A 26969-nucleotide genomic window follows, 5' to 3' on the forward strand; every position below is an offset into this window, starting at 1 on the left:
CAGTGAAACTGTGGACAAAACTCTCATTCCTGGACGGAGGGACACACTGACCTGACTATGGTCTGCTGAATGGTGTCAGGCCTTCGGAAGGCGCGGCTGACCGAACATGACTGTGTTCCACACTGTTGCCTCTGGCTGTCCCTCGTCAGCATGATTTTGGCCGATTGGGCATGTTGAATCAGCTCTGGCTGTCGGCCATGAAAGAGAGTACTCTGATTGGCTGAGCAATCTAACTTTGACTGTAAACGAGGTAATGTAATATGAACGAGATAATGACATGAACTGCATAAGTACTTAGTTTACTGACGTAACGTACTAGGCTAACATATGTTCATATGTTAGTTTTGCTAACTGTATATATATATATATATATATATATATATATATATATATATATATATATATATATATATATATATATATATATATATAAAACCATCAACATGTCGTTGCTTTAATGTAACCAACTTGTGCTTTTGGTTCAGACCATCTTTATATAGAAAAATCAAGACTTGTCCACACCGAGAATGATCTTTTCTGTTTGCGGACAATCTCTCTCTTTTTACTAACTGAGGTACGTGACATCCTGCCTTCTAAAGGCTCACACATAAGACTGGCTATTGTTAGTTTAACCCCCGCGGCGCTGTTCTGTTCAGCTGAGCAGCTAGAACAAGGCCAGCTGAGCTCATTGAACAGCCGCGCTGCTCTGCTGTTCAAACCTCGTGCCGTTTTACTTTCTTTACTCCTCATTGGATAACCAAGGCAGTAAAACCCGCCTCCTTCTTGCGTAATGCGTGCATGCTCGTGCAAACTCGCGCACATCCACAAGCCAGACTCAAGCTGATACTCATTTAGATACCTTTCACTGTATAAATAGTGAAAAAACTGATCACTGATGGTATTGTTTTAATTTTATATTTAAGTAGAATCTTTTTTTTGGTAGTATCTTTAGTTTGTGTTTATTCATTTGTGTAATTTGTTTCTGTAATTTATTCTCACACTGTTTTGATTTAATTAAAATTCTGGTTGTTGCCAATCTCTCTAAGAAATGACATTTATTGAATCCCCCAGATATAAAGTCATTTATATTACAGATATAAAGTCATTACATCAAATCATAAATAAAACATGGTAATCAATTTGATTTGAAGATATCTGACTGAAATTATGATGCACATAAATTGACACTAATCAATAATTATGAAGCATAGTACTCAAGTGGTTTAGAAGGGAAAAGGCCCATCCATACAGAAATACAAAAAGTGGTCTCCGCCTGGTTACCATCTTAAGCAATATGTAAAAGCTAAGCAATATAGCTATTGTTTGTAGAAGACCATCTAGTTCTGTCACTTTTTAATATCACCTTTCTCGTCTTAATTTGTATACACACTATGTTGCTGTTTTGGGGGAAAACTTATGCAAGCAAGCAATATCAAACAGCGTTTTAAAATAGTGATGCTGTGCAAAAAATCAATGCTTACTGTAAATGGTAATTTCTGAGAATTTAGAAATTGCACGATGCTTTAAGACTAAAACCAGGCTGGAGTTATAAAATCTGACACTGTAAGTACTGAGCAGAGGAAGCAGACAGGCTACAATAATGGCACATTCACTGAATGGCCATTGGCTAGAAGGCCTGGGGATGCAGCCTCTGAGACTGCTCATTATTCTGAGGTCTCAGGGCTCGCACAAGTAAGAATCACTTTTAAGACAGATTGAGCAGGTCACAGTCCCTTTTCTGATTTAACCATACCTCTGATTGTGTGTGTGTGTGTGTGTTTGTGTGTGTGTGTTTGTGTGTGTGTGTGTGTGTGTGTGTGTGTGTGTGTGTGTGTGTGTGTGTGTGTGTGTGCCCCCTGAAGCCTTCTCTGTCCTCCTGCAGTGCAGATGGGGAATGAACTGAGTGCAGATGTCTACTGAGCTCTCTGAAGCTTCAAGCCTGTAGTACACCGGAACACTCCCCTCTCTCACACCCGTCCACCCAAGCCCTACACACCCATGCTTCCTGTCCCCGGGGGAGACATGGGGTGTTCAGCCAAACTATGTAGAACGGTACGGCAAAGCAATCTATTAATGTTCCTGTTATGATGAGCAAACTGGAGAAAGCAAAAGCCTGCTTACTTAACACAACAGCAGAGCTGTTACAAGTGGAGACATTGGGGCACCGTGTGAATGATCTTATATATACAGGACTAGGGTTGTGAATGTGTGTGTGTGCGTGTTGTGTGTGATTGTATGTTGTGTGTGTGTGTGTGTGTGGGTGTGCACGAAATAGACTTCCGCTCATCCTCAGAGAATCGGGGGTGAGTGCAGGTTAATCATGAGGAGTTCTACACAGACAAGATGCTTTGTTTATGCGTGTGTGTGTATGTGTGTATGTCCATGTGAGAGTGTCACTGTGTCTTTGCATGTTCATTTTTTAGCCTCATATCTGACTTAACAAAGGCAAGTGATGTGAATGCTGACTAAAAGACTAAGATATGGTTCTTCATTATGAGAGTTTGATGGCTTATTGAACTCATCCTAACGACATGTTACAAAACCGGAGGATTAGACAAATGACAACCAAGAGAACCACTGTATATTCTTGCTCTTCTAGCCAAACAATGTATACATACAAAGTTTGTTTTATGTTCTAAAATCCAGTAAATTACCAGTTTCACCAGAATCTCTCCCTTCTTGTGTAATACGAGTGCTTCTGATTAAGTCTGATGAAGTTCAACTGTCGATGAAGCTGGCCTGTTATATTTAGTTTTTTTTTTTTTTTTTATTATAAACCTACTGTTGTTGAAATTTCCTTGACACCAACCTATCACATTAATTACATTGTGCTTGACCATTCTTATATAGGACCAATGAGCTACTTTGGTTGTTTTTTTATTCTAAATTGAACATTTCCTGCATGTTTAATATAATACTTTAGTTTACTGTTGTACAAATATTTGTATGTGTTTGAATATGTTCCCAAGGTTTTTAACGGGCTATATAAGAATCGGGATATCATGCAGGGGTTGACATTTGTCAAAATGGACTTTGGAACCTTTGCATTACAGCAGACCTGTCAGAGCCATTAAAGCTCACCTTCTCAGACCTGCACTGAAAAGAATGTCCCATAACCCTCAGTGGAACAAAAGGGTTCTGGGACATTATGCTGGTTAATCCATAATACCTAATGCAGAGTAATGGTACAGTAGACGGCATTTGTGTTTCACAAGCACAAACAGCCTAAAAACTGTGGATGAATGCCACACGTTACTTTACTTCACAAAGATGCAACTCTTTAAAGAGAAGCACAGACAGCAATGTCTGCACCATGTCAGCTGAGCTTGAGGAGAACTTCAGCCTCTCCTCCACCGACACTGGCAGTGTTTGCGATCAGTCGTGCACTGTCATGCGTCTTTTTGGGGAAGGAAAAAATAAGGTTAGGGGTGTCAGGCTCTCTTGTATCTCTGATCTCACTCATTCGGAGTATTTTGCATGGAGCCAGGTAAAGACACATCCATAGCACCACATAACAAGATGACAGCATCAATCTGAAAAACAGAATCTATAAATATCCAGCGGTGTGACAGAACCAACAATGTGACTTTCTATCTGGATGCTATGCTGTCATCTCTATTTTAATTGAGGTCATCTGCACTAATTAGCACACAAATTAAATTAGCTGCAGCAGCCATCATAATGGTGTGTGTATATGTGTATGTGTGTGACTAAGGTGACAGAGAATAAGGGACATGACTGAGATCAGAAGAAATAAGGGGTTGGTACAGTGCAAACAGGCAAAATACAATGCTTACTAGGACATGTATGCCAAAATCTAGATAATATTTTCTATTTCAAAGAAGGAAATTCACTGATTCATTCTTTCATATTCATATTCTAAATGGACTCATATTCTAAACTGCTTAATCCAGTCCAGGGTCATGGAGTGTAAGGGTCTATCATGGAGTGTGAGGCAGAAGGAACGTTAACTTGTTAACTAGAAAGCAAAGACTGAGTTGTCATTACAAAGTTGTCCTGTTGTAACAGCAATGTTAACAGTAAATCAGTATAGCAGTTCCCGTTAGGGAAGGAGTGGCCAACCTGCGGCTCTTTCCTGCTGGTTTCATGCGGCTCCCCAGCCGGTCTTACCTGCATAAACGGTCTGTGCCGTGGCCCGGTTACCTCATCAGCTCTGAGGGACAGACTGCTACATCTTCGTGGTGCGTGGTTTGTTTACAAGCCTAGCGAAGTGATTTTGCTTTGAGTCTCGTTGGTGAGATGCTTCTGTCACACGTTTTGGGATAAACCACATACGAGGTGCAGCAAAGGCACCGCACACGACTGAGGGAGCTTCAAAACTACTGACACTGTCTGTTCTCTTCTTCCTAAAGGTCAGCGCAGGTCATTTGTGTTGATTATGGAGTTTATCCACTTTTTACCTAGAAAACAACAGTTGCGTACAAAACAGAGATCGTAGTGTTCAGCACGTATGCATGAGCAACCTCGCCGTGCCGTGGCCCACTTCCTCCAACCGGGCCAGAGTCCTGCAGCACATCACGCCTTATGTTTATATTGAAGTTTGTGATTGTTTAATGTGCTGTTTGCTTAGCTTGAGTTCACCCCGGTAATTTCGTCAAACGCGCATGTGCATGAGATGAAAACACCGATTCTCAGTCAGGACAAGATCATTTCAATAAACAATTTGTGTCAGGTTTACTCTCAAAATGGCAGGGAAAAAATGCACAGCAAAACAAAAATATGAAGATGAACAGAGGAAGTTTTTTAACAGAGTAGGCAGTGGAGAGAGAGAGAGAGAGAGAGAGAGAGAGAGAGAGAGCGAGAGAGAGAGAGAGAGAGAGCGAGAGAGAGAGAGAGAGAGAGGAAGGGATGGGTGATGTTCAAGTGTGCTCATGTGTATGATGTGGATCTTTGCTGTAACACAGTAAAAAAAGTGGCTCTTGATCTCTGATGGGTTGGCCACCCCGGCGTTAGGGCATAGTAGTTCAGTACTACTGTATATTTTAGTACTACTGTTTAGTTCAGTACTAACATATACTTCAGTACTACCATATACTTCAGTACTACTGTTAAGTTCAGTACTACTGTTTAGTTCAGTACTACCGTATACTTAATTACTACTGTTTAGTGCTAGTTTAGTGCTACTTCTTTTCAGTAAGTAAAGTAAATTTAGTTCTCTGTCTAAAACATCATATTTACACAAACTATCTCGCTCCATCCAACATAAACATCATATTTAGACACACCATCTCTCTCCAGCCAACATAAACATCATATTTACACAAACCACTTTCCATCTTTCTCTCTCTTTCCGTTTGAGGATGAAAATGTTATTTAATTTGCAAAGATCAGTGAAGCTGCTGATCACTGGGGTAATGTGCTGAAATCACTTCTTAGTTGCATTGGTTGTAGATAACAAATATCATTATATTATGACATAATTATTCTGCTGGCATCTTTGCTAACATTAAATATTACCTGGCATTCAATGTATATCAGTGCATTCAAAAGAATATCACTAATATGTATGAGATATACAGTAAATACATATTTTTTCTACTTATGAAACCAAACAACAGAAGCATTCACAGTGAGTTCCCTGCCAATACATGTTATTAATGTCATTTAAACCAAGGCTGCACTGCTGGGCTGTGCAAACTACAGTAAGCTGGACACCATGATGCCCAACTCCACCTGATCGGCTGAATTATTCCTCCCTTATTCTTCCTTTCTCATTCAAAGGCCCCCAAATTGGCAGGTTTACCACATGACCAAGAAGAATAACAAACAACTGTGGATGAATCATTGTGGGCTGGCAGTGAAACAGGGAAATGCATCTACATCACCTCAGTGGCGTCAAGTCTCAAGCTTGCCTGACTGTACTCAGATTAATATAGAACAAACGTTGACATTTTCATGACGTTCCTTTCCAATGTACTGGACCAAGCAAATATTGGGGATGTTGCCTTGCAGAAGGCAGAGCATGGAGCGGCAGGTGTATGGCCAGAAGGTGACAACTAAATAAAACATGGAGGATGTTATAGAAAAAAGAAAAAGTAGCGCAAAAAAGATTGGGACAATGGAATCCTGGGAAACCGAGGCATTAAAGGGTAGGGTTATGTGTCCAGTGCTGTAAGCATTCCTATAGAATGGCTGGGCTTTTGAACTGGACACAGGCTTATTATGTCAGACTGACTGAGCCTGTTGTCGTCAGTTGAGTGTGTGAGTGTGTGAGTGTGAGAGGGAGAGAAGAGGAATAGTGAGAAATAGAGAAAGGAAGAAGGATACAGAGAAAGGACAAAGAGAGACCTTACAGTGTTCAATAAGGAACATCAGGTCATAAAAAAACTATAGGCCATGCCTCTCCCCAAAAGCCAAAAGGTTGGAAGTGAGGTTGCTGGGTCCAGTTCCTCTGGCTTCTCAGTATATCAATGGTTTTATCCCCTAACTCTGTCCTAATGGCAGGTATTACACAACTCATCAAGGCTTTCCAAGCCTCCAGAACATGTACACTGGCGTATGGGCTAACACCGGCCCAGTGCAGCCGTGCTATCTGTTATCTTAGTCAAACAGCTGCACTCTACAACACATAAAAGAAACACAGGAGATGACATACAGCATGCAATGAGAGAAATGTTTTGAACCGAACACCTATGTGTTTGCTTAACATGAACTGCAGCAGAAAATACAACAATCTATTGGATTGGGGAATGGGGGGTGGTGTCTGACACTCCTTAAAAATTTTACTCCTCCAAAAGATGTTGAAACAATTTCTTACCTGTAACTGCAAATACTGCAATAGCGATATTTACAATGGAAAACGTTGCCCAACCCCCCACCAATTTGCACTATGACCTATTGCAATGCAAATATTTCATTGTAAAGTAACCTCTGTAAAGTACTCTGCTTTCATTCTTTACAGTATTGACTTTATGTGCGTGTGTTTGTAGTGTTAGAGAGAAAGGGAGAGATAAAAGCTTAGGTTGGAATTTGTCTTCAGTAAGCTCCTACAGATTAGAACATGTTATTGCAATGCTCACACAGACCTCCCTCAGTGTGTGTGGTTGTTTCTGCACATGTGCGAACACAGTGTGAAACTATAAAAAAAAATGGACATGCTGGATCAAGGCCTTCATATCTTGGCTTACAATATATATAAGATATTTTATATATATATATATATATACATATATATATATATATATATATATATATATATATATATATATATATATATATATATATATATATATATATATATATATACAGTTGTGATCAAATTTATTCAACCCCCAATGCTGCGAAGGGTTTTATGGAATTCAGTGCACATTTGTAATTGTGTTCATAATGAAATCTTACAAGGACTTGTTAAAGAACTAAATGCAACTAAGATAGCATCAATTTTTTTTTCATAAAGTATTAAATGGCCTTTTTGTGATTTCTTCATTGACACAATTATTCAACCCCTTTACGACTACCACTCCTAAGAACAGAGGTTCATTCCAGTGTTTTCCATCAGGTATTGAAAACATCTGTGGATGTCAACGAGCAGCAATCAAGCATGATAAGCACCAATTAGGCAGATTTAAAAGGACTGTGATACTCAGCTCCTTCTAAACATCTACTGGTGTGTTTCCAAGCATGGTGAAGGCAAGAGAATGGTCCCAGAAGACAAGAGAAGAGGTTATTGCTCTTCACAAGAATGGCAATGGATATAAAAAGATTGCGAAGTTGTTAAATATTCCAAGAGACACTATCGGAAGTATCATTCGCAAGTTCAAGTTAAAGGGCACAGTGGAAACGTTACCTGGTCGTGGCAGAAAGAAGATCCTGACCGCGACTGCTGTGCGCTACCTGAAGCGTAATGTGGAGAAAAATCCCCGCGTGACTGCTAAGGAACTGAAAAAAGACCTGTCAGATGTGGGCACTGAAGTTTCAGCTCAGACAATAAGGCGCGCACTGCATAACGAAGACCTCCATGCCAGAACGCCCAGACGCACCCCCTTGCTGACTCCAAAGAACAAGAAAAGTCGACTGCAGTATGCCAAAAGTCATGTGGACAAGCCACAAAGGTTTTGGAACAGTGTACTGTGGTCAGATGAAACTAAATTAGAACTGTTTGGGACAATGGACCAGGGCTATGTTTGGAGAAGGAAGAACCAGGCTTATGAACAAAAGAACACCTTGCCTACTGTGAAGCATGGCGGGGGGTCAATTATGCTTTGGGGCTGTTTTGCTTCTAATGGTACAGGAAAGCTTCAACGTGTGCAGGGTACCATGAATTCCCTTCAGTACCAGGAGATCTTGGAGGAAAATGTGATGGAGTCAGTCACAAACCTGCGGCTTGGGAGACGTTGGACCTTCCAACAGGACAATGATCCGAAGCACACATCCAAGTCCACTTGAGCATGGTTGAACATGAAAGGCTGGAACATTCTAGAGTGGCCATCGCAATCACCAGACTTAAATCCAATTGAGAACCTCTGGTGGGACCTAAAGAAGGCAGTTGCAGTGCGCAAGCCTAAGAATGTGACTGAACTGGAGGCTTTTGCCCATGAAGAATGGGCTAAGATACCCATAGGTCGCTGCAAGACACTTGTGTCAAGCTATGCTTCACGCTTGAAAGCTGTCATAACTGGAAAAGGATGTTGTACTAAGTACTAAAAAATAATGTCACTAGGGGGTTGAATAAAACTGATAATGATGTGAGCACAGTAAAGACATTTGTGGTTATTCCATCATAAATATTATGTTATGTTTGTCTAATTTATAAGTGCCTCTTTGATATAATTGTAAATAAGATGACTGAAATGATCAATGTATCAAATGATACATATATATATGCAGCTGTAATGCAACTTAACATGTTTGTTCTTATTTTTTACTGTACATGCATACTTTTATATGTATTTGCATATTTGTAGTCTTTTTCATTCAAACCTGGGTACCAGAGGTCTGGGAGCTTAAGGGTCCATGGACTGTACTCTTCTGGACAGAGATATCTGATATTCCCAGAATATACTAGAGCAAGTCTCCAAGTGTGAGGGTCTCAGCACCTAGTGCTTTGATTGCCATTAGAACCACTATTGCCTAGTTCTTCTCTCAGGTCTTGGAATTTCTCTAGCTTTTTCGTGTTCCTTGTTTCTGATGTTGCTATCACGTGGGATTGCTATCTGCCACTACATTCCTCTTCTGCTGTCTGCCCATCACTACAATGTCCAGTTAGCCAATCCCATTTTGTCAGTGTGTATCTTGAAGTCCCACAGGATCTTAGCTCAGTCATTGTCAGCCACATTTGGGGGTGTGACCCATTTTGACCTCAGAGGTTCTCAGCCCGTACTCGGTACAGATGTTTCTGTGTACTATGCGAGCTACTTTGTTGTGGTGTTCCATGTTTGCTCTGCCTGCTAGCATTTTGCATCCTGATGTTATGTGCTGGATTGTCTCAGGGGCATCTTTGCACAGCCTGCATCTGGGGTCCCGCCTGGTGTGGTAGATCCCAGCCTCTATTGATCTTGTGGTCTGAGCTGCCATGATTAGTGCCTCTGTGCTGTCTTTCGACTCGGCCTTTACCAGCCATTAGTAGGATTTTTCCATATCAACCACTTCCACTATTTGTCGGTTGTACATACTGTGCAAAGGTTTATCCTCCCATCATGGTTCCTGTTCCTCCTCGTCCCCATCCACCTCGGGTTTCTACTGTCAGAGATACTCACTAAGCACTTCTCCACTTGGGGCCATCTTCCTGCCATACTCCAGGATCTCTGATGCTCACTAGTCCTCAGCCCCCCTCCTTCCGTCTAGTGTACCGTTTCAGAGCACTGGATTTGGGATTAAACCCTCCGTGCATTGTGAGAATTTTCCTTGATGCTAGTGGCTCCTATCTCCTTCTTTGGTCAGCTTATGATGCCAGCGGGGTATCTGATGACTGGTAGAGCACAGGTTTGATAGCCTGGATCTTGTTCTTCCCATTCATCTGATTTCTCAGGGTTTGCTTCTCCCTTCGTATGTATTTGGCTGTTGTTGTTTTCCTTGTGGCATCTTGTAGATCCCGTTCACCTGTGGGGTTTCAATTTTCTTGTAGCTGCCTTGAACATTTTATTATGTTACCTTCTGGTAATATGATCCCCTCGATTTTATCTACCTTCCTCCTCCTTGCAAATATCCGATCACATTTATCCAGTCACTCTGATTCTGACATTCTGATGTCTTTGCTATATATCCCGGTGAGGTGGATTGGCGAGTTAATGTCTCATTCACTTCTGGCATACAGCTCGATGTCTTTCATGTAGAGAAGGTCACTGATAGTTGCTCTATTCTATCTTAGAGATGATTTCAATGGGTGGAGGTGGAAGGTGGAGTTCAGACCTACGCAGAAGCAACAGGGACAGGGCATCCTTGTACTATTGGTCTAGGGTAATTTTCCTGAGGCTCATCAGCAATGACCACGTCAGTACCTGGAGCGGTCTCATTCTTCATGCTTGGGAGCCCTTTTTGGTTGCCCTCCAGCATGATGGGTACTGGATCCTGTTCAGGGAAGTTACTGCAGTATGCTCTCAGGTCCAACAACCACTGGGCATTGTTGATATGCAATGCCTCCTTCTACCATACAGGTTTCCAATTTTGTTCAGTTTCCAGCTCTGGTAGGTCTGTCCGCATGCTATTACCCTGTCACTTTGGATGGCTCATAAGAGAATATTGTGTTTACCCTCATGGCTTTTACTTGTCTTGTGTATCTCCGCAGGCAGTTAGCCAGAGCTGTTAATCTTTGCTTGGCAGTCACAAAGGCCTCGGGTACAGACAGCTTGTTGTACCTCTCTGGTAGCTTGATCACCTTCACCAAGCCTTTCTGCAGCTCTGACAGCTGGCTAACTTCTCTCCATATGGCCAACCAACTGGACATCGTTGTGATGAGCAAACAGCAGAAGACGGCTGAAGTGATAGGTGTAGTAATCCTAGCTGATAGTAACACAGCAACATCACGAACATCAACACAAAAAGCTTGAGAAATAATGAGAGGGTTCAATGCTAGAAAAAAGGGGAAGATTAAAGCAACAGTAGCACCCATGGTAATTGGAATACTAGGGGCTAACTCTCTCCCTGCAAACGGGGAGAATATCTTCAGTAGATACCAGGAACAACCAAGATCTCTGTGCAGAAGAGTGCAGTCCTAGGAAAAGCCCACCTTCCACCTTTTCTGAATGATCTAAATGGAAGCGAAAGCAGAAGAAGTGTTCGTCTGCTGGAGCGACTGTCACACTTGGTGTCAGTGTACGATGCACCAATGCTCTTCCCAATGCTTTCTCAAAGGCTAAAAGGATTGATGATGACTGACATTTCTCTATGTTGGTCTCTTCACTGTGCCTGCCACAAATACTACAGTTTTACACACTGTAAAAGTGACCTTCGTTTGTAAAAGGTCATAAGTTCATTAGAGTGAGCATCAGCACAGATCAATAGTGCTCGAAGTGACAGGCCGTAGTGAGCTCGCTGGCTCCTGGCCACTCAAGTGCTGAACATCCAGTAAATAACATCCTCGATCATCCCTCTGTGCTGGGAGGAGGGAGATAAGATAAATTGTGAGGGAACACATCAGACTTGAGTAAACAATCTTATCTTAAAGAGACCTACAGGAAAAAAACAGCATTTCTCAATAAAGTATGAGGTACCTCGAGCAAAATTTGGCTACTGTGAAGATATACAGTTGATGTGACAAATTATTAGTGTTTTCTCAAATGAACCTCATATGTACTGAATCCTACAGCAGTTTCACTCCATTAGTTTCTATTTATTTCAGGAGTGGGCTAACCCACTCACCCCAAACCCTCATCTAAAAACGTAGGTCACTCAAGGACAGTCGGCCCTGACCCACCACTGGGACATGTTCACATGGTGAATCCAGCCTCCTGGAGAAATCCCCCATCACCAGCTGCTGTACGACCCAGCCTCTAACATCCCTCTGTCCTTTTCAATGTCAGGGAGTCAGGGATGTTCGAAAGGGGTAAGATAAATGCTACTGTGTGCTTGCCAAACGCCCTTCAGCAGAACTAAAAAGGAACACGTACCTTAGTTAAACACAGCCCAGCGATCTTCAAAATCAGGCCGTGGAGAGGAAGATCCTGCAAAAACACACAAGAACATCCTCATTATAACCACAGCACTAACTAAATATTAATGCCAGCATCTGTTGCTGCTGTTGACTGAAATTACTGCATAATTCACGCTACAGAGAGAATCCCCTTTTAGACTATTCAGGCTTTTTTCCTGGAGAACTTGACCATGCCATGGAGGAACTGCTAAAAGAATCAGAAAATCTCATTTAAAGTTGGGATCTTCTAAAGCAGAACAACACAGGAAGTAATTGCTGTATGAACTGACAACTCAATACCTAGAGATTTAATTAACATAAGGATGAAGGACTGTGTTTGAAACATTCCTGCGATAAGGCTTAGGTGCTTACACCTCAGATTATGATCATTTCCATAGTGAGACTCTTTGGCATTGGGCCATTTATATTTTAAACACCAAATCATTTAAAGAGTCAGTGCTAATGTCAGCCTAATTAAATAGACACTGTAGTTATCACATAAAGTTCCATAAAGCAACTTTTCTCCATTCTCTGCTGACACTATGCAGCACTCTGTGTTATGGTTGAATATGGAGGACACCAGCCAATTAAACGTAAACTGAAATCAGATTCATCATTTTCTAGTAATCAGTGATTATTATAAAACAATATTGATATGTGAGATGACATGTGAGATAATGCCAGATACGAGGTGTCTGTCATCTTTGGCCCCGCCCTGGTATGGTTGTTGTGCAAGCCCTGTGTACGTTCTAAGCCAGCGTTCTTGTGTCGTTATTCTAGTCTGCGTCACGTACTTTGTATCGTGTTTTCAGTTTGTTTCTAGTTATCGTGTTTTGTATTCTGTTTGCCATGTATTCTGCCTCTCTCTGTGTGGGCTCTATAACCCTGGACTGTTAAAATGACCCTGGACTGTGAAGACGACCCTGGACTGTGAAAACGACCCTGATTGCAGACATGCCCTCAATAAAACTCGCTCTTCTCAGCATATGCGCCTACTTCACTTTTGCTTCTCATTACAATGTCATTTTGGTTCTGAACACCATTAAAACAGGTCATAGTGAGTTGAAGTCTTCGTAGAAGGTAGAAGACGCCACATAAAAATCACTTGAACATGTGAAACAGACCAAGACGCACTATATTATTACTGGCCCTAAAGGACCACATTCAGGCAGAAAGAGTGAAAATTGAGCAGGGAATTTGAGAGAGAAGGACGTTTTGATCACCACGTCACTTCACTTCACACAGTGTTCCTTATTTAAACAAAGATTTTCAGCACATAATGTAAACAATAAAGGACAGCACAAGCAAACACAATAATGTACATCTTCTTGTAAATAGATACTGAGGAAGAACACACAAACTGTGTGTGTGTGTGTGTGTGTGTGTGTGTGTGTGTGTGTGTGTGTGGCTTTGGAAAAAATGACAAGACTGTAAGAACTACTGTACTCTGTAGTGTACAGTGAGTATTGTGCTTGTGTGTCTGTGGCCCTTTGAATGGCTCAAGAGACATTTCTCAGAAAGAGAAAAGGCAGAGTGAGAAAGAGTGAGAAAAATCAGAAAGAGCAAGAGAGCGAGAGAGCGAGAAAGAGTAGTGCCTTTGAGGAGACTTCACAGCGAGGTTTTAAAGCAGCTATTATGACCTGACAGTCTGTGAATGTGTGGTGCTAAACAGTGTAACAGAGTCAAACACACTACCACTGCAGAAGAAAGACTCCAGTTGGCCCTGCTGCAAGCAATATAAGAGAGCTGTTAGCACTAATGCTAGAACGGACCAGCCCATGTCATGTGAATAAATCAACATTCAGTCTCACATGTTTGCAGTCATTGTGATGTATGTGTTGTTTGTTTCAAAGTTATCTTTTAAAATGAGTTGAATATGAATAGTGGAAAGCCTCTAGTAATATTTATTTGGTAAGTTAGGCTGGTGACAGCCATTAGCATTAGTAAATGGACTGTAGAGTAACAAGTGACTGAACAGTTTGAGGCACAAGGCTGAGAGGAGGGAAGACTAGAGAGACAATGTCAGCAGGGAATCCATGACCATATCACTCTCGGACAGGGTTTCAGGACTCCAAATAGATTAATTTTATATGATAAATAACATCATCTAAAATATGTTTGGAAAAAAGACATCAGTAACATTTTAAGACACATTATCTCCACATGCAATACTAATCCACTGTGAAAAAGGTTAATCACTATTGGTAAATAGAATGAATATTTTTATACAATAAGATTACAGGTTATTTACCGCTACAGAAAATTTCACCATTTCTAAAACTGTTAACACATTTACAGACCAATATCTGCATATGAACACATAGAACTACTGCTACTCCTCACATACTGACTCCAGAGTCTGTGAGCACTGAGATGGTATAATCTGGAGAACCAGACACACACATTGCAAGATCCTGTAGCACAACACTCATGGTACATGGCTAGTTTTAAACTCTAACAGATAACCCTTTAACTTTACATGAACTGTACTTTTTCCATTTTGGTGTTGTGTATTATAATAACACCGGTGGTCTCGTTTCCTCAATTGTGTATTGCTCAATACTCCAGCTAAATGGACTATAATCATGTGTCCGTCATGTGGTTAGGGTCCTAGGTCTTTTTAAGGCGTAAGTAAACTAACACGCCATGAAGTCCCGTCCATTTGAGCTGCCCCCTCAGGACGCCTCCACTTCAAGACGCTGCCACAAATAATCAACGTCACCAGAGACTCAAGTTCTTTCACAGACAAGGCCAACGGCACCTTCAAGATTCAGGCCAGCGCAGCACACACAAACGACGCTGTCCCACTCTAAAGAGGAATTCCAGCAGAGAATCCCCCATCGATACCGTTTGGTGCCCAACACGGAGGCTAGGTCTGGCTCCCCGGGCAGCAGGCGTTGTTGTGCTAGCGCTGCGTGCGGCTAGCCCGCTAAGCCCGCCCCTCAAGCCCCCACGGAGGAGTGCAGCCTGGGGAATACTGGATTTGGCTTTGACGTAGTTCCAGTTTTTTGCTCCACTTATTGCTCTAGTTTTACGATCTGATTCGATGTGGCCTGCACTGTGTGTGTGCTTCTCTAAAACAGGTGTGGAGTGAGTCTCCTCCAACAGGCGGCTGACACCAACGTGCTTTCTGTTACAATTACAAAATATTATAGAGTGAAATATATCTATATGGGTAATAACCATGACTCCTGAAGGAGAAGAGGGCACTACCAATCTAGTAAAGGTAATGCGAGTCAAGCTCTCAAAAATGGAAAAATGGGACTGGCTTCAGCAGGTCACCTGACAGGTGATATATATTGACATGTATTGCAAATTTGACCTTCCATTGTCAGCATAATAACAAGGTATTCAGTCTCTGTGTGCTACGACTTCCAGGACCACACACACACACACACACACACACACACACACACACACACACACACACACACACACACACACATACACACACACACACACACACACACACACACACACACACACACATACACACACACACACACACACACACACACACACACACACACACACACACATACACACACAGCATTAGGCAATCAAGCAATCAATCATAATCATTCATGTCTGGCACCTACACGACATGAGCATTAACTTTTTAGTGTTCTCTTTGAGTGAATGTGTATGTATATATATATATATATATATATATATATATATATATATATATATATATATATATATATATATATATATATATGTGTGTGTGTGTGTGTGTGTGTGTGTGTGTGTGTGTGTGTGTGTGTGTGTGTGTGTGTGTGTGTATGTGCTTGTGTCCATAATTTGTTCTGGTCAGTCAAATCAAATTTTAGTTGTACAATTTACACGTGCAACTCAGGGAACCTAGCAGCAAGTTTACATAGCCTTGTGTTGGTGTTTACTCAACTTCCCTGTTACAAGTGAATATTAATTATAGAAAGTCTGCTCATCTCTCCATTTTGTTTCTCTCTGCACTGGTTGACACCCATAGAGGTGACCTTGAGAAGAACAGAGAAGCTTCCAGCCATCGTCATGGAGACAGAATCCAGCTCAAGCTAGACCACAGTGGGTGAGAGAGAGGGAGGGTTGGGGGAAGAGAAGAACGACAGGGAGAGAGAGAGAGAGAGGGTGATGGGGGATGGGTTGGGAGGAGAAGGCCCAAGCAGTGTGAGGAGGCCGGAAGAGAGGGATGGCGTGAAATCGGCGAGGGAGGGAGGCAGAGTGACAAAAGCACAACAAGCGATGGAGTGACTGAGATGAAGTGAGAAAGGGAGAGTTGGAAAGAGAAAGGGAGAGATGGAGCGGAGGGGAAGAAGAAGAACAGAAAACCTCCAAGAGGCACTGGTACAGGAGAGGGACGGAGGGAAAGAGGAATGACATGGGGGAAGACTGTATCGGTGTATGTGTTAGTAAGAGAGAGAGAGAGAGAGAAGGAAAGAGGGAGATCGAAAGATAGATAGAAAGAGATATATAGAGAGAGAGCACATGTAGACAAATAGAGTGCTGGCATTGCTTTGGCTTCCGCTCCCCTGTCTCTGGTCCATCAATCTGTTTTAGATTACTGTAATACAGCTCTCTCTCTCTCTCTCTCTCTCTCTCAGTCTCTGTCTCTCAAAGCCAAATAAACCTTTCCTGGTCTAATCTCCTAGGCCAGACTCTGCCATCACATTTTGATCAGACACGAGCCACTTCACTCTTCTCTATTTCATTTCGTTTTCATGCAATTTTCATAACTGTCGTCCTCCTAGGCTGCATAGTGCGGAAAGGAAATCTTAATATTTCATTCTGAAATGGCTCTTTCACACTCGAATATTCTCAGTTCTGATCGCAGACATCACTGACCTATAATCTTTGTTTTCCCTGTAGGAACTCTCCACAAATTGTATGTTATAATTTATGTAAACTAAATTAAAAATGTTTCATATATTAACATAAAAACAGCCAGGACATTTTACGCACACATAATGACACTGGAAATTTTCACTTATTTAAATATAACCCAAGTCTTCGTGGACATCTCCTACAGGGGAATTTGAAGCAAGTTTTTTATATTAATACCTGCACGAGAGAAAATGAGTAACATCAATTTCAACAAACCTCCCAGAAAACATCCTCCAAAGGAATAATATGCTTCATAAAATTTTTAAACAAAACTCATGACATTGTCATTGAAATGATAAGGGTGGAGCTATAGTTACATGGAGAAAATACTTTAAGGGCTTTAAAGACCAAGTAATAGGAGTTAGTTTGGGTACTAAAACGAGACCCTCTACCCTTTGTTGTATATGCTGAGAAACATTTTTAAACAATATTCTAGAGCTGTACTCTCTGAGTACAGTAGTATCTCTGAGACACACTGATGACATTTTGGTATGGCTATATGCACATTTGAAAAACTTCAACTATCCATTTCTTTCTTCTCCACCCAACTCTGGAATGTACATGCAATGCACGTTTCAGTAAAATCTGAAAATTCTTGCTTAAATGCCATCTTCTAAAATAAACCTGTGGACTCTGACTCCTGTTTGCAATATAACTGTTCAAATGGCTCGCAAAAAAGTACACCCCATCCTCACAGCTAAGAGCCAAGCACATGTGAAATGCGAATGACAAGTTCCTCCAGAAAAGTACGGAAATGTGTAAATATTTTCAAAAAGACTTTCTAAGGAAGTCATAGATTACCCCTTTGATTGTGTTTTACGCACTTTATTATCTACACTTTTGGCACTTTACATCCCCATGGAATGTATTTTCATTTCAAATTAACTTGTTCAGATATAAACCAGTTCCTCCTCTTAATATCTAACCATTATAGATAGATAATTATTACATAATGATTATAGGTATTGGCATACAGCACTTCTACTACACCCCTTCATGCTTTTTTATTTAGCATTTCTTTATTGGTTTCTTTCCAGGTCGAACCATCCTAAATGGCTGTGCAGTCAGGTGCTGCTATGTCTCTCCAGCACTGGTGTTAACAGTCTTCTAGAGCAAGCCTGGCCACTGTGAACAGCAGAGTACCCAATGCAGCCATTGGCTCAGTGTAGCATACGAGTGGGGGAGGGGGCGTTTCTGAATGATCTTTTAGTCGTTTCACTTTCCATGTCAAATACTGAAATTGAAAAACAGAAGGTTATTCATTCACTGGAAAATTCAATCACAAGCAGCAGAAACAAATTACTTTTCATTTTATTGTAAGAAATAACATACAAAATGCAAAAATGAAATATATGTATTTTTATCTTTGAGAATTAAATAAAAACCTGCTCTATAACAAAAACAGGGTCCAAACTTTTTTTTTTTTAAAGTTTTCACTCATAAGGCCATCAATTCAAGCCCCCTATTTCTCTTTCTGGCTGTCAGTTGAGCTGTTAGCTATTGAGCCGAGGGCCATGAAGGCAGTGGTGTAGGTGCGATGGTTCTAGCAGAACTGTCAGTAAGGTTGTACCACTTGACAAGATGGTTCTAGCAGAACTGTCAGTAAGGTTGTACCACTTGACAAGATGGTTCTAGCAGAACTGTCAGTAAGGTTGTACCACTTGACAAGATGGTTCTAGCAGAACTGTCAGTAAGGTTGTACCACTTGACAAGATGGTTCTTGAAATGTCCAAACTTAAAAACTTCCACACAGAGTTTGAGTATTTATAGACAGAATGAAAAGAAAGAAAGAAAACAAACAGGGAACAAATCATCAGAAAACCCAAATACGGGAGTTTACGATAACAAGAGACTAGAACCAAAGAAACCAAATACTCTAATGAAGCAAATACACTAATGAACACTGAGAAAAAACAACACACTAGACAAAACACAAGAGCAGTAAATAACCAACAATAACCATCAAACACTATGAGGAAACCAGGAGTATAAATACATGTGGTAATCAACCAAAAAATAATACCTGGGAACTGGAAAACACCTGAGAACATCAAAGGAAAGAACTACATGGCAGAAGAGACATAAGGAAACATACACAGTACAAAACACAAGACAAGGGATATAAACCAGGAGCAAAACTGAGATGAAAGCAAACACAAGCACAAGCTGTTGTCGTCGAGATGGCAACGTTAGAGGGCGTGTCCATGACAACCAATGACGGTAACCTCGAATCTGTAGGATCTGCAGAAGTGAGGACTGATACACAAAGACCGAAGCTGAAGTTGCCATTGCCAGACAAATCCCCCCCCCCCATGAAACGATTAGCCAATCAACATGAAAGCGACTGCTTAAGAACATTTTTACCACCATTGCTTTCTAACAATCATGATGACACCATGATGTTTCAGGAAAAAAAACACATTTCGGGAAGCGAAACAATGACCAAGGTGATATCCTTGAAGCTGTCCCCACTGTAGAGTGATTAATAGTTAATGTCAATCCACAGAAGGACTATCCTGAGACTCAAAATCTGGAAAAAGACCATGGAGCCACAGCTGACTGTACATCCTAAAGCTGGACGTGGGCACTGAAGTTGCTGAAGATTGAGAGAACATTAGAAATGTGGCAACTGGGACACTGGCCACAGTAAGCTTGAAAGGGGCTGATGTCACCCATCGCCTTGGACCAAGAAGGAATGATGGATCTCATAGATCCATCATCATCTGATTTGCATTCAACTGCCTGATGGATGACATTTGGAAGGCTGCATGAAAATGTAAGCTTCTCCAGGGATAACTACATCTTTCAGAGGTTCTACCACTGGAGGACAGAGCAACAGAGAAGCTTTGGCCCTTAGTAAAGAAGGAAATTGATGTAGTAATTGGTGTAGTCTATGGTGGAATTTGTGGGAAAGCTACTGTGGGACATGCTGAAGATTCACCCAGTGCTCCAGGGACAAGGAAGACAAGGCACTGTCGATAATAATCGGATCTCTCCGCTACAAAACCCAAGAAGAGAACAAGGTGTTTCTGAACAGGAGACCAATGTGCTTTGATCATGGCTAGCCCCCAGCAGTCCTGCAAAAGCATAAGGAAAACTGTTGAAGGAAACGCTAGAGCAGTGAAAGATCCGCTCCCAGCCTCCGCTCCCTGCTAAAGTCTGAGTTTTCTGCGAGGACAGCATTTGGTCGAGGAGGACGGAGGACTGCCTGTCATTATGGAGGACAGCCTGGCTGAGTGGCTATACTGCTCGCTTGGGAAATAGTGGGAGGACCAGCACAGCAGGGGAGGGGAGAAGAGTGAGAGAAAATGTGCACAGAGACTGTGAGCTTTCAGAAGCAGTCCTCAACCCCTCCAGGATAGCTAGAAGTTTCGATTAACCTCAAAAGTGTTGAGAAGTTACACAGAATCCAATGTTGCATTTGACTTAAGAAGCGCACATGGTAAGTTGGATTTTCTATTGTTCTGTTTTATTTTCAGTAATCAGCCCCTTTCCCCCATCTAAATGAAAACATATACATATAAATGAGAACAAATACATCTAAATAAGAACAAAAATGTTTAAATGAGAACATATAAATGAGAAGATATACATATAAAGGAGAACACATTTACCTAAATGGGAACAAATACATATAAATGAGAATATACATACATACATAGAACGTATATATGACATACATGTACACAGGAAGGTCTTTTCTGTGAATGCAATTAAATGTGGCACAATTTTATCAAAAATGAAGCAAAAACAACAAATTATAATGAGCTTAAAAAGATAAAGAGAATGAGTTCCATCTATTGTTTTTCTTAGGGGGAATGTATAAGAATCCTGTCACATTAAAAATATATGCATGCCCAGGAAGGGATTTCTTCTAGAAAATCACAATCATAATAAATGAAACAGAAAGTATCTTGATATGTGATGGAGATTTAAATACACACTAACAACCAACGGTACAAAAACTATACTATATTAGTAGAAAAGCCAATTAATCAAAGACTGTACATAAGATCATTCTTATACTTTCTGAAGATGTTTGCCTAATTGACATATTTAGAGCCCGTTTCCCTAAAACAGAGGGTTGCACTCACTACTCTGACCAATAGTCTCTTTGTTGGAGTCTAGAATTTCATGACATTCAGAAAAGATAAAGACAACATAAACAAGTAGGACAATCCATTTAAGAGGCCCAGCACCTAAAATATATTTAATATTTAATCTGCGACAAAAAGAACAATACATACGTCTTTTAAGGAACAAATAAAAAATGTATTTCTACTTAATAGAAATTATTATTATAATAGTAATAATAATAACAACAGGGAGATTGCCTCTCTCTCTAGCTTCCTTGTTTCCTTGGTTCCCTGTGTTTTGGTTTGTTCTTTGTGTTTTGGTTTTTGCCCCCTCGTTTAGTTCTACACCCTTCATTACCTTTACCTGTGTGTTTAGTTCTCCACCCTTCATTACCTTCATCTGTGTCTTGTTTAGTTCTCCACCCTTCATTACCTTCACCTGTGTCTTGTTTAGTTCTCCACCCTTCATTACCTTCATCTGTGTCTTGTTTAGTTCTCCACCCTTCATTACCTTCACCTGTGTCTTGTTTAGTTCTCCACCCTTCATTACCTTCAACTGTGTCTTGTTTAGTTCTCCACCCTTCATTACCTTCACCTGTGTCTTGTTTAGTTCTCCACCCTGTACCATGGGGGGGGGGGGGGGGGTGACGAGGGCTCACCTGCACTAACGGGGCGACACACTGCAACATTTACATTTTGCTACATAAAACCGGCGTAGTGGAAAACACACATCACATTTGACTGTCTTCACAGCTGATAATTTACACTCGTCACCCCCCCCCCCCCCCCCGCTCAACAATTTACACTCGCCACTCCCACTCCCCCCCTACCCCCGCTCAACAATTTACACCCGCCACCCCCCCCTACCCCCGCTCAACAATTTACACCCGCCACCCCCCCCCCCCCCCACATAATGGCGCAAGACTCAACAAAGAACAAAGACAAGCGAAAAACACAACATCCACAAACATTTACAGTATGTACCTTGAAATAAACAAGACCTGAGTGTCCTGCATGATGCTGACGAGACGAGACACAGGTGAGGAGGATGAACACACACACACTGGACCACACCCAAAGGAAATACATATATGGACATGAACAGATGCAGACTACACAAACACACACCCAAAGGGAGGGGTCTGGGGCTGTACCATGACAATAATATAATGATATTATAACATAATGCTATTTAATGATACAGTATAATAGGGGTGTGACGAGATCTCGTGTCTCGAGATCTCGCGAGACGCAACTCCGCGAGATTTCTCGTCGTGTTAAAAATCTGTCTCGCAAGATTTGATGAGGTCAGAATGACGTGGGAAAATACAGGTATTACTATTGAAGATGCACCCGCTACTTTCAAATAGTTTATTTGGCAGCATTTTGGGAACCCGGCGGAAGTGATAAATGACAAGAGAGTGACTGATAAGACACGGGACATATGCAAACATTGTATGAAAATAATGCCGTACACCGCGGTTAATACGAGCAGGATGCAGAGACATTTACAGCAGCACCACAGCTCAGTACTCAAATCAAAATATCTCACTTGAACAGGTAGCAGGGACAGAACGGCGCTTTGGCAAGTTGAGACAGAAAAGGATATCGGGAGCAGTGTGGCGATGTTAATATTCTTAAAAATGAACATGGCAGTGTAGTTGCAGCAAATTCAGTGACATACTTGGTCAGGCTCTGTTTGCACTATTTGCACTCTGTATTGACAGAGAAGAACTTCTTGTTTTGCACATAATACAGTGAGTCGACGCTTAACAACGGGTCTGGATAACAATGGACCGGAGTTACGACCGACTTTTTATTTTATTTCGCGCGGAGGAACAGCGGAGTGTTGTGGAGTGTACGATAAGCCCATCTCGTCAACGCGATCTCTCTTTCTCACGCTGTACGCACGAGAACATTGTTAGTTTTTTTCTATACTTTATTTACGATTGAAGCGTATCTAAATCTAGGGTCGCGCTTAACGACGAAAACTGCTTTACGACAGACTTTTCAGTCTCTTACATAATTCATGTTAAGAGTTATAATAAAAATTTCAAAATGCATGTTTAAAGTTAAATAAAAGTTAAACAAAAGTCTGTTGTCCAGTCATATAATTTGTCATTTTAGTGTTCTTAAAATCTCGTCTCGTCTCGGATCTCGTGAACCCAATCTCGTGTCTTGTCTCGTCTCGTAAGCTGAGTGTCTCGTCACACCCCTACAGTATAATGATATTAAAATTATATTATAATGATATCTCTTAGTATTCGTTGGCTTAAAATTAAAATGTGGTTTCCAACATCTTTCCAGTTTTCTCCAGCAAGGTCTTCTTAGCTGAAAGCTAGGATTTGTCCATAATTTCTCACCACACAAAACACTCTTATGGAGTGACTAACAGTTTTGGGAATGTGCTTTCAAATAGCAACTATTGATGACACCTATGTCCCAGTCCCCTTAAGTTATACTTAAGGGCCTAAGTCAATTAAGCTGCATGCATAGCAGTAGGATTCCATTGTTGCCTTAAGTGATATATTTGATTAAAATGTAATAACAGACATTTAACGGATGTCTTTCAGTGGAAAAAAAATAATTGTCTTTTTATTTTACATCCTAAATTTGTTTCCCAAACAATTGGCTTCTGTCCCCTTGACCAAGAAATGAAACAGATGTTTCAATAACTATAATTGCTACAACTACAAAGGTGTGTGTGTTTGTGGAACAATACTTTTTATTTATTTATTTATTTATTTATATTTTAGATTTAGGATTTTCCTAAAGGAGCTGGCTAACTATAGCTGGCTAACTACCTAATAGCTCTGCAAACAGGTGCTTTGAATTGCTTTGGCAATGTCCTTCTACAAAAAAATGAAAATGAAAATCCTTTTTTTCTGTTTTTGTTTTATTGCTGTTTTGCAAAGGAAAGAAATACCATCCATCCAGCCACCCATCCACCAATCCATCCATCCATCCATCCATCCATCCATCCATCCATCCATCCATCCATCCATCCATCCATCCATCCATCCATCCATCTCTCCAGTATGTCCTGTTTATTCCCTGGGGTCTCCTCCCAGTTGGACATGCCCAGAACACCTCACCATGGGGAATCCAAGAGGCATCCGAACCAGATGCCCCAACCACCTCAGCTGGCTCCACTCTACATGGAGGAGCAGCAGCTCAACTCCGAGTCTCTCCCGGACGACCGAGCTCCTCACCTTGTCCCTAGAGTCCAGACACCATGCCATGGAAACTAATTTCAGATGCTTATATCCGCAATGTCACTTTGGTCACTACCCAGAGCTCGTGGCCATAGGTGAGGGTCAGAAGGTTGACTGACTGGTAAATTGAGAGGTTTGCCTTTTGGTACAGCTCTCTTCTCAACACAACAGTCTGGTTCAGAGTCAACACTGCGCTTGTCCAACCCCCACTCTATCCTTCCATCATCTAACAAATACCTGAGCTATCTACACTCCTCCACTTGAGGCAAGAACTCATTATTATTACTGACAGTAAAAAATGTACTTGTTACTCCCTTAATTTCCATTTTGATATAAACATAAAATGACCAAAGTACATCGGCTATTGGACAACACAATCCTGTTTCTATGCATTGTGTCTTTTAAAACCTTCATAAATACTGGACTCGCAGAGAAAAAATTAAAATGCATCCCTTTAAGTGGAAAATCAAACCAATTCATAAGAAATGGGCGTTCAGTTTGTTAGAGATTAGTTTGCTAGAGATTCATTTGTTAGAGATTTAAATTCAAACAAATATACCCCACAATGGAACCGTCATCCCATAGTACATCCATCCGTATGCATGTGATGTAAGAGACGTTTCTGAGATAGTTGTTTATTTTGCATTAGTGTGGGTATTATAATTTAAATGAGACTCCAAACTCTGAGATGCATCATATCTCTAATAGCTTGGAACTCACTTATCTATATTAAGAGGCTCTGGCTCCGTACCAGACTATACTGCTTAAACAAAGCAGCAGAGCTGAGGTGCTACCGTGCTCACTTCCATCAAGATACTCTGGACTGCAGCTGCCCGGCAGTGGACGGAAGCTTTTCCTGATTGGTGCAGACCCATATCGGCTCCAGCGATGCATCAGAGTGTGTGCGGCCCATTAGGCAGGGGGCGCCAGGCCAGGCCGAGTGGCAGAACTGATGAGCCAGTGACTTATCAGCACGGTCCTAGAGCGGGGGGGACACGGGGCAGGGGCTGAAGACAGGACCCAGTTTGAAATATAGAACACCTGCAAATCAGGCTCTGGCTTCAGAGGAAACGGACGAGGGTGATGTGAGAGAGAGAGGGAGAGAGAGAGAGAGAGAGAGAGAGAGAGAGAGAGAGAGAGAATTAGTCTTCCTTCTCACTTCCTCTAATTCTATCTTGGCATTAACTGCCCCAACACAATACTTACTACAATACCTACACTACAGTGACTTTAATTAGCCATTTCTGCTCTGGAAGATAGAATAACCTTTCAAACCATCATTACGGTCCTTATTTAGCAACCTGATAAAGGCTAACTATTGTAATTATACAGTGTATGCATAATTATGTAGTAAATTAAATCATGCTTCCATAACTCATTTACTTAGTAACTGGCTATTAACTGGATAGCATGATTGCTGTTTTGGTCCTTTGGGCCTTTGATGATTAAAGGCATGGTTTATGATGTCATGCATCAGTGGGCGTCATGATTAAGCAAGAAGGTTTGAGTTTCCTTTGTGAGATTAGTAAACATATGCCTACATTATACAACGTTAGATTTTAAAACGCCTGGCTACAGTTTAAACCTAAAGCTGTATTGATTGCAGAAACTCCTTTTTCTGGCTTCATATTTTAGCTGTTTAAATCAAAATTCAGCTACCGTTAATACTGTATCACAACACAGTTATAACTGTCATACTGCGCAAGTGCACTGATTATATAATTGGCACGTGCAATCCCGAAAACTCCCTGATAATCCTCCAGTAGCCTCATTTAATCAAACACACTGACCTGGTTCTCGAAAACAGCGAAGCAGCTCAGCTCACGCCGCGCTCCAGCTCTATCTAGCGCGGACAGCGATTTGACCATGACCCGGCCTACCGCGTCCCCCTGGGTCAGCACGGGGACATGGGCCGCGCGTGTCCGCTTGCCTCCGAGACACGTGCATGTTTGCGTGGGTTGTTTGTGCGATGCGGTCCGCCTCTCTCTTATCCGGTCTCCGTTAGCACCAGCTTTAGCATTGTTCCCGGAGAACAATGAGTCATAGACCACTGAGAAGGCAACGTGAGGACACCGCGGAGAGATAGGAGAGCCGAGAGCGACGGGCAGCTGCTGCTAACTACGGACGAGGAGGCGACGGATAGACAGACGCTAGGTCTGTAAGCGCGTGCGCTCTACTGACTCATGACTCGGAGGCCTGTGCACAAAGCACAGTCTCAGCAGGTTTGTGAACGGCGTACGTCTGCACGCGGTTGAAGGGAGTGTCTTCAGAGTACTTTCAGGACTGCAGCTGTCTGCGCTTATATGATTGCGGATTATGGTTTGTTGCATTAGTCGTACCTAACTAAATCTTTAGCTTAATCAGCAGCCACAACCTAATAAACAGTAGACCAGACCAGATGGTTTGCATGCAAGCCACACGATCATGTCAGTATGTGCTTTTTCATTGTATTGTCTTTTTTTTTTTTTTGGACTAAATGCATGGAATCAGACAGTGGGAAATTAGGAAGTGAGTTTGATTTGCGAGATGAAGCAAATGTCTAAAAACCCCTTGCATTTTATAACTTAAACCAGCTTAAAAGCAATACAAAATACCTGTCTAAAGTAAAGAATAATGGTTGAAGCACAACCATTCATTTGAATCGCAAGTGTGGTTAATCACCTAACAGTGAAGATTGTAGAGGTCATGCTACCAGTTCTCTGGCTGGCT

The 26969-nt window shown here is 41.5% G+C and overlaps 1 protein-coding gene across 3 annotated transcripts in view; it reads right to left on the bottom strand.

Moving 5' to 3' along the window:
* dlgap4b (discs, large (Drosophila) homolog-associated protein 4b) overlaps positions 1-26969 on the bottom strand; it is a 101621-nt gene that overhangs the window by 57702 nt on the left and 16950 nt on the right. For all 3 annotated transcript variants that reach the window (XM_077014321.1, XM_077014319.1, XM_077014322.1), the window contains exon 2: positions 12066-12119. The gene's annotated coding sequence lies outside the window, so the exon portion shown is untranslated. The remainder of the gene's footprint in view (positions 1-12065; positions 12120-26969) is intronic.

This window comes from Brachyhypopomus gauderio, chromosome 8 (assembly GCF_052324685.1).
Source record: "Brachyhypopomus gauderio isolate BG-103 chromosome 8, BGAUD_0.2, whole genome shotgun sequence".
NCBI lineage: Eukaryota > Metazoa > Chordata > Actinopteri > Gymnotiformes > Hypopomidae > Brachyhypopomus > Brachyhypopomus gauderio.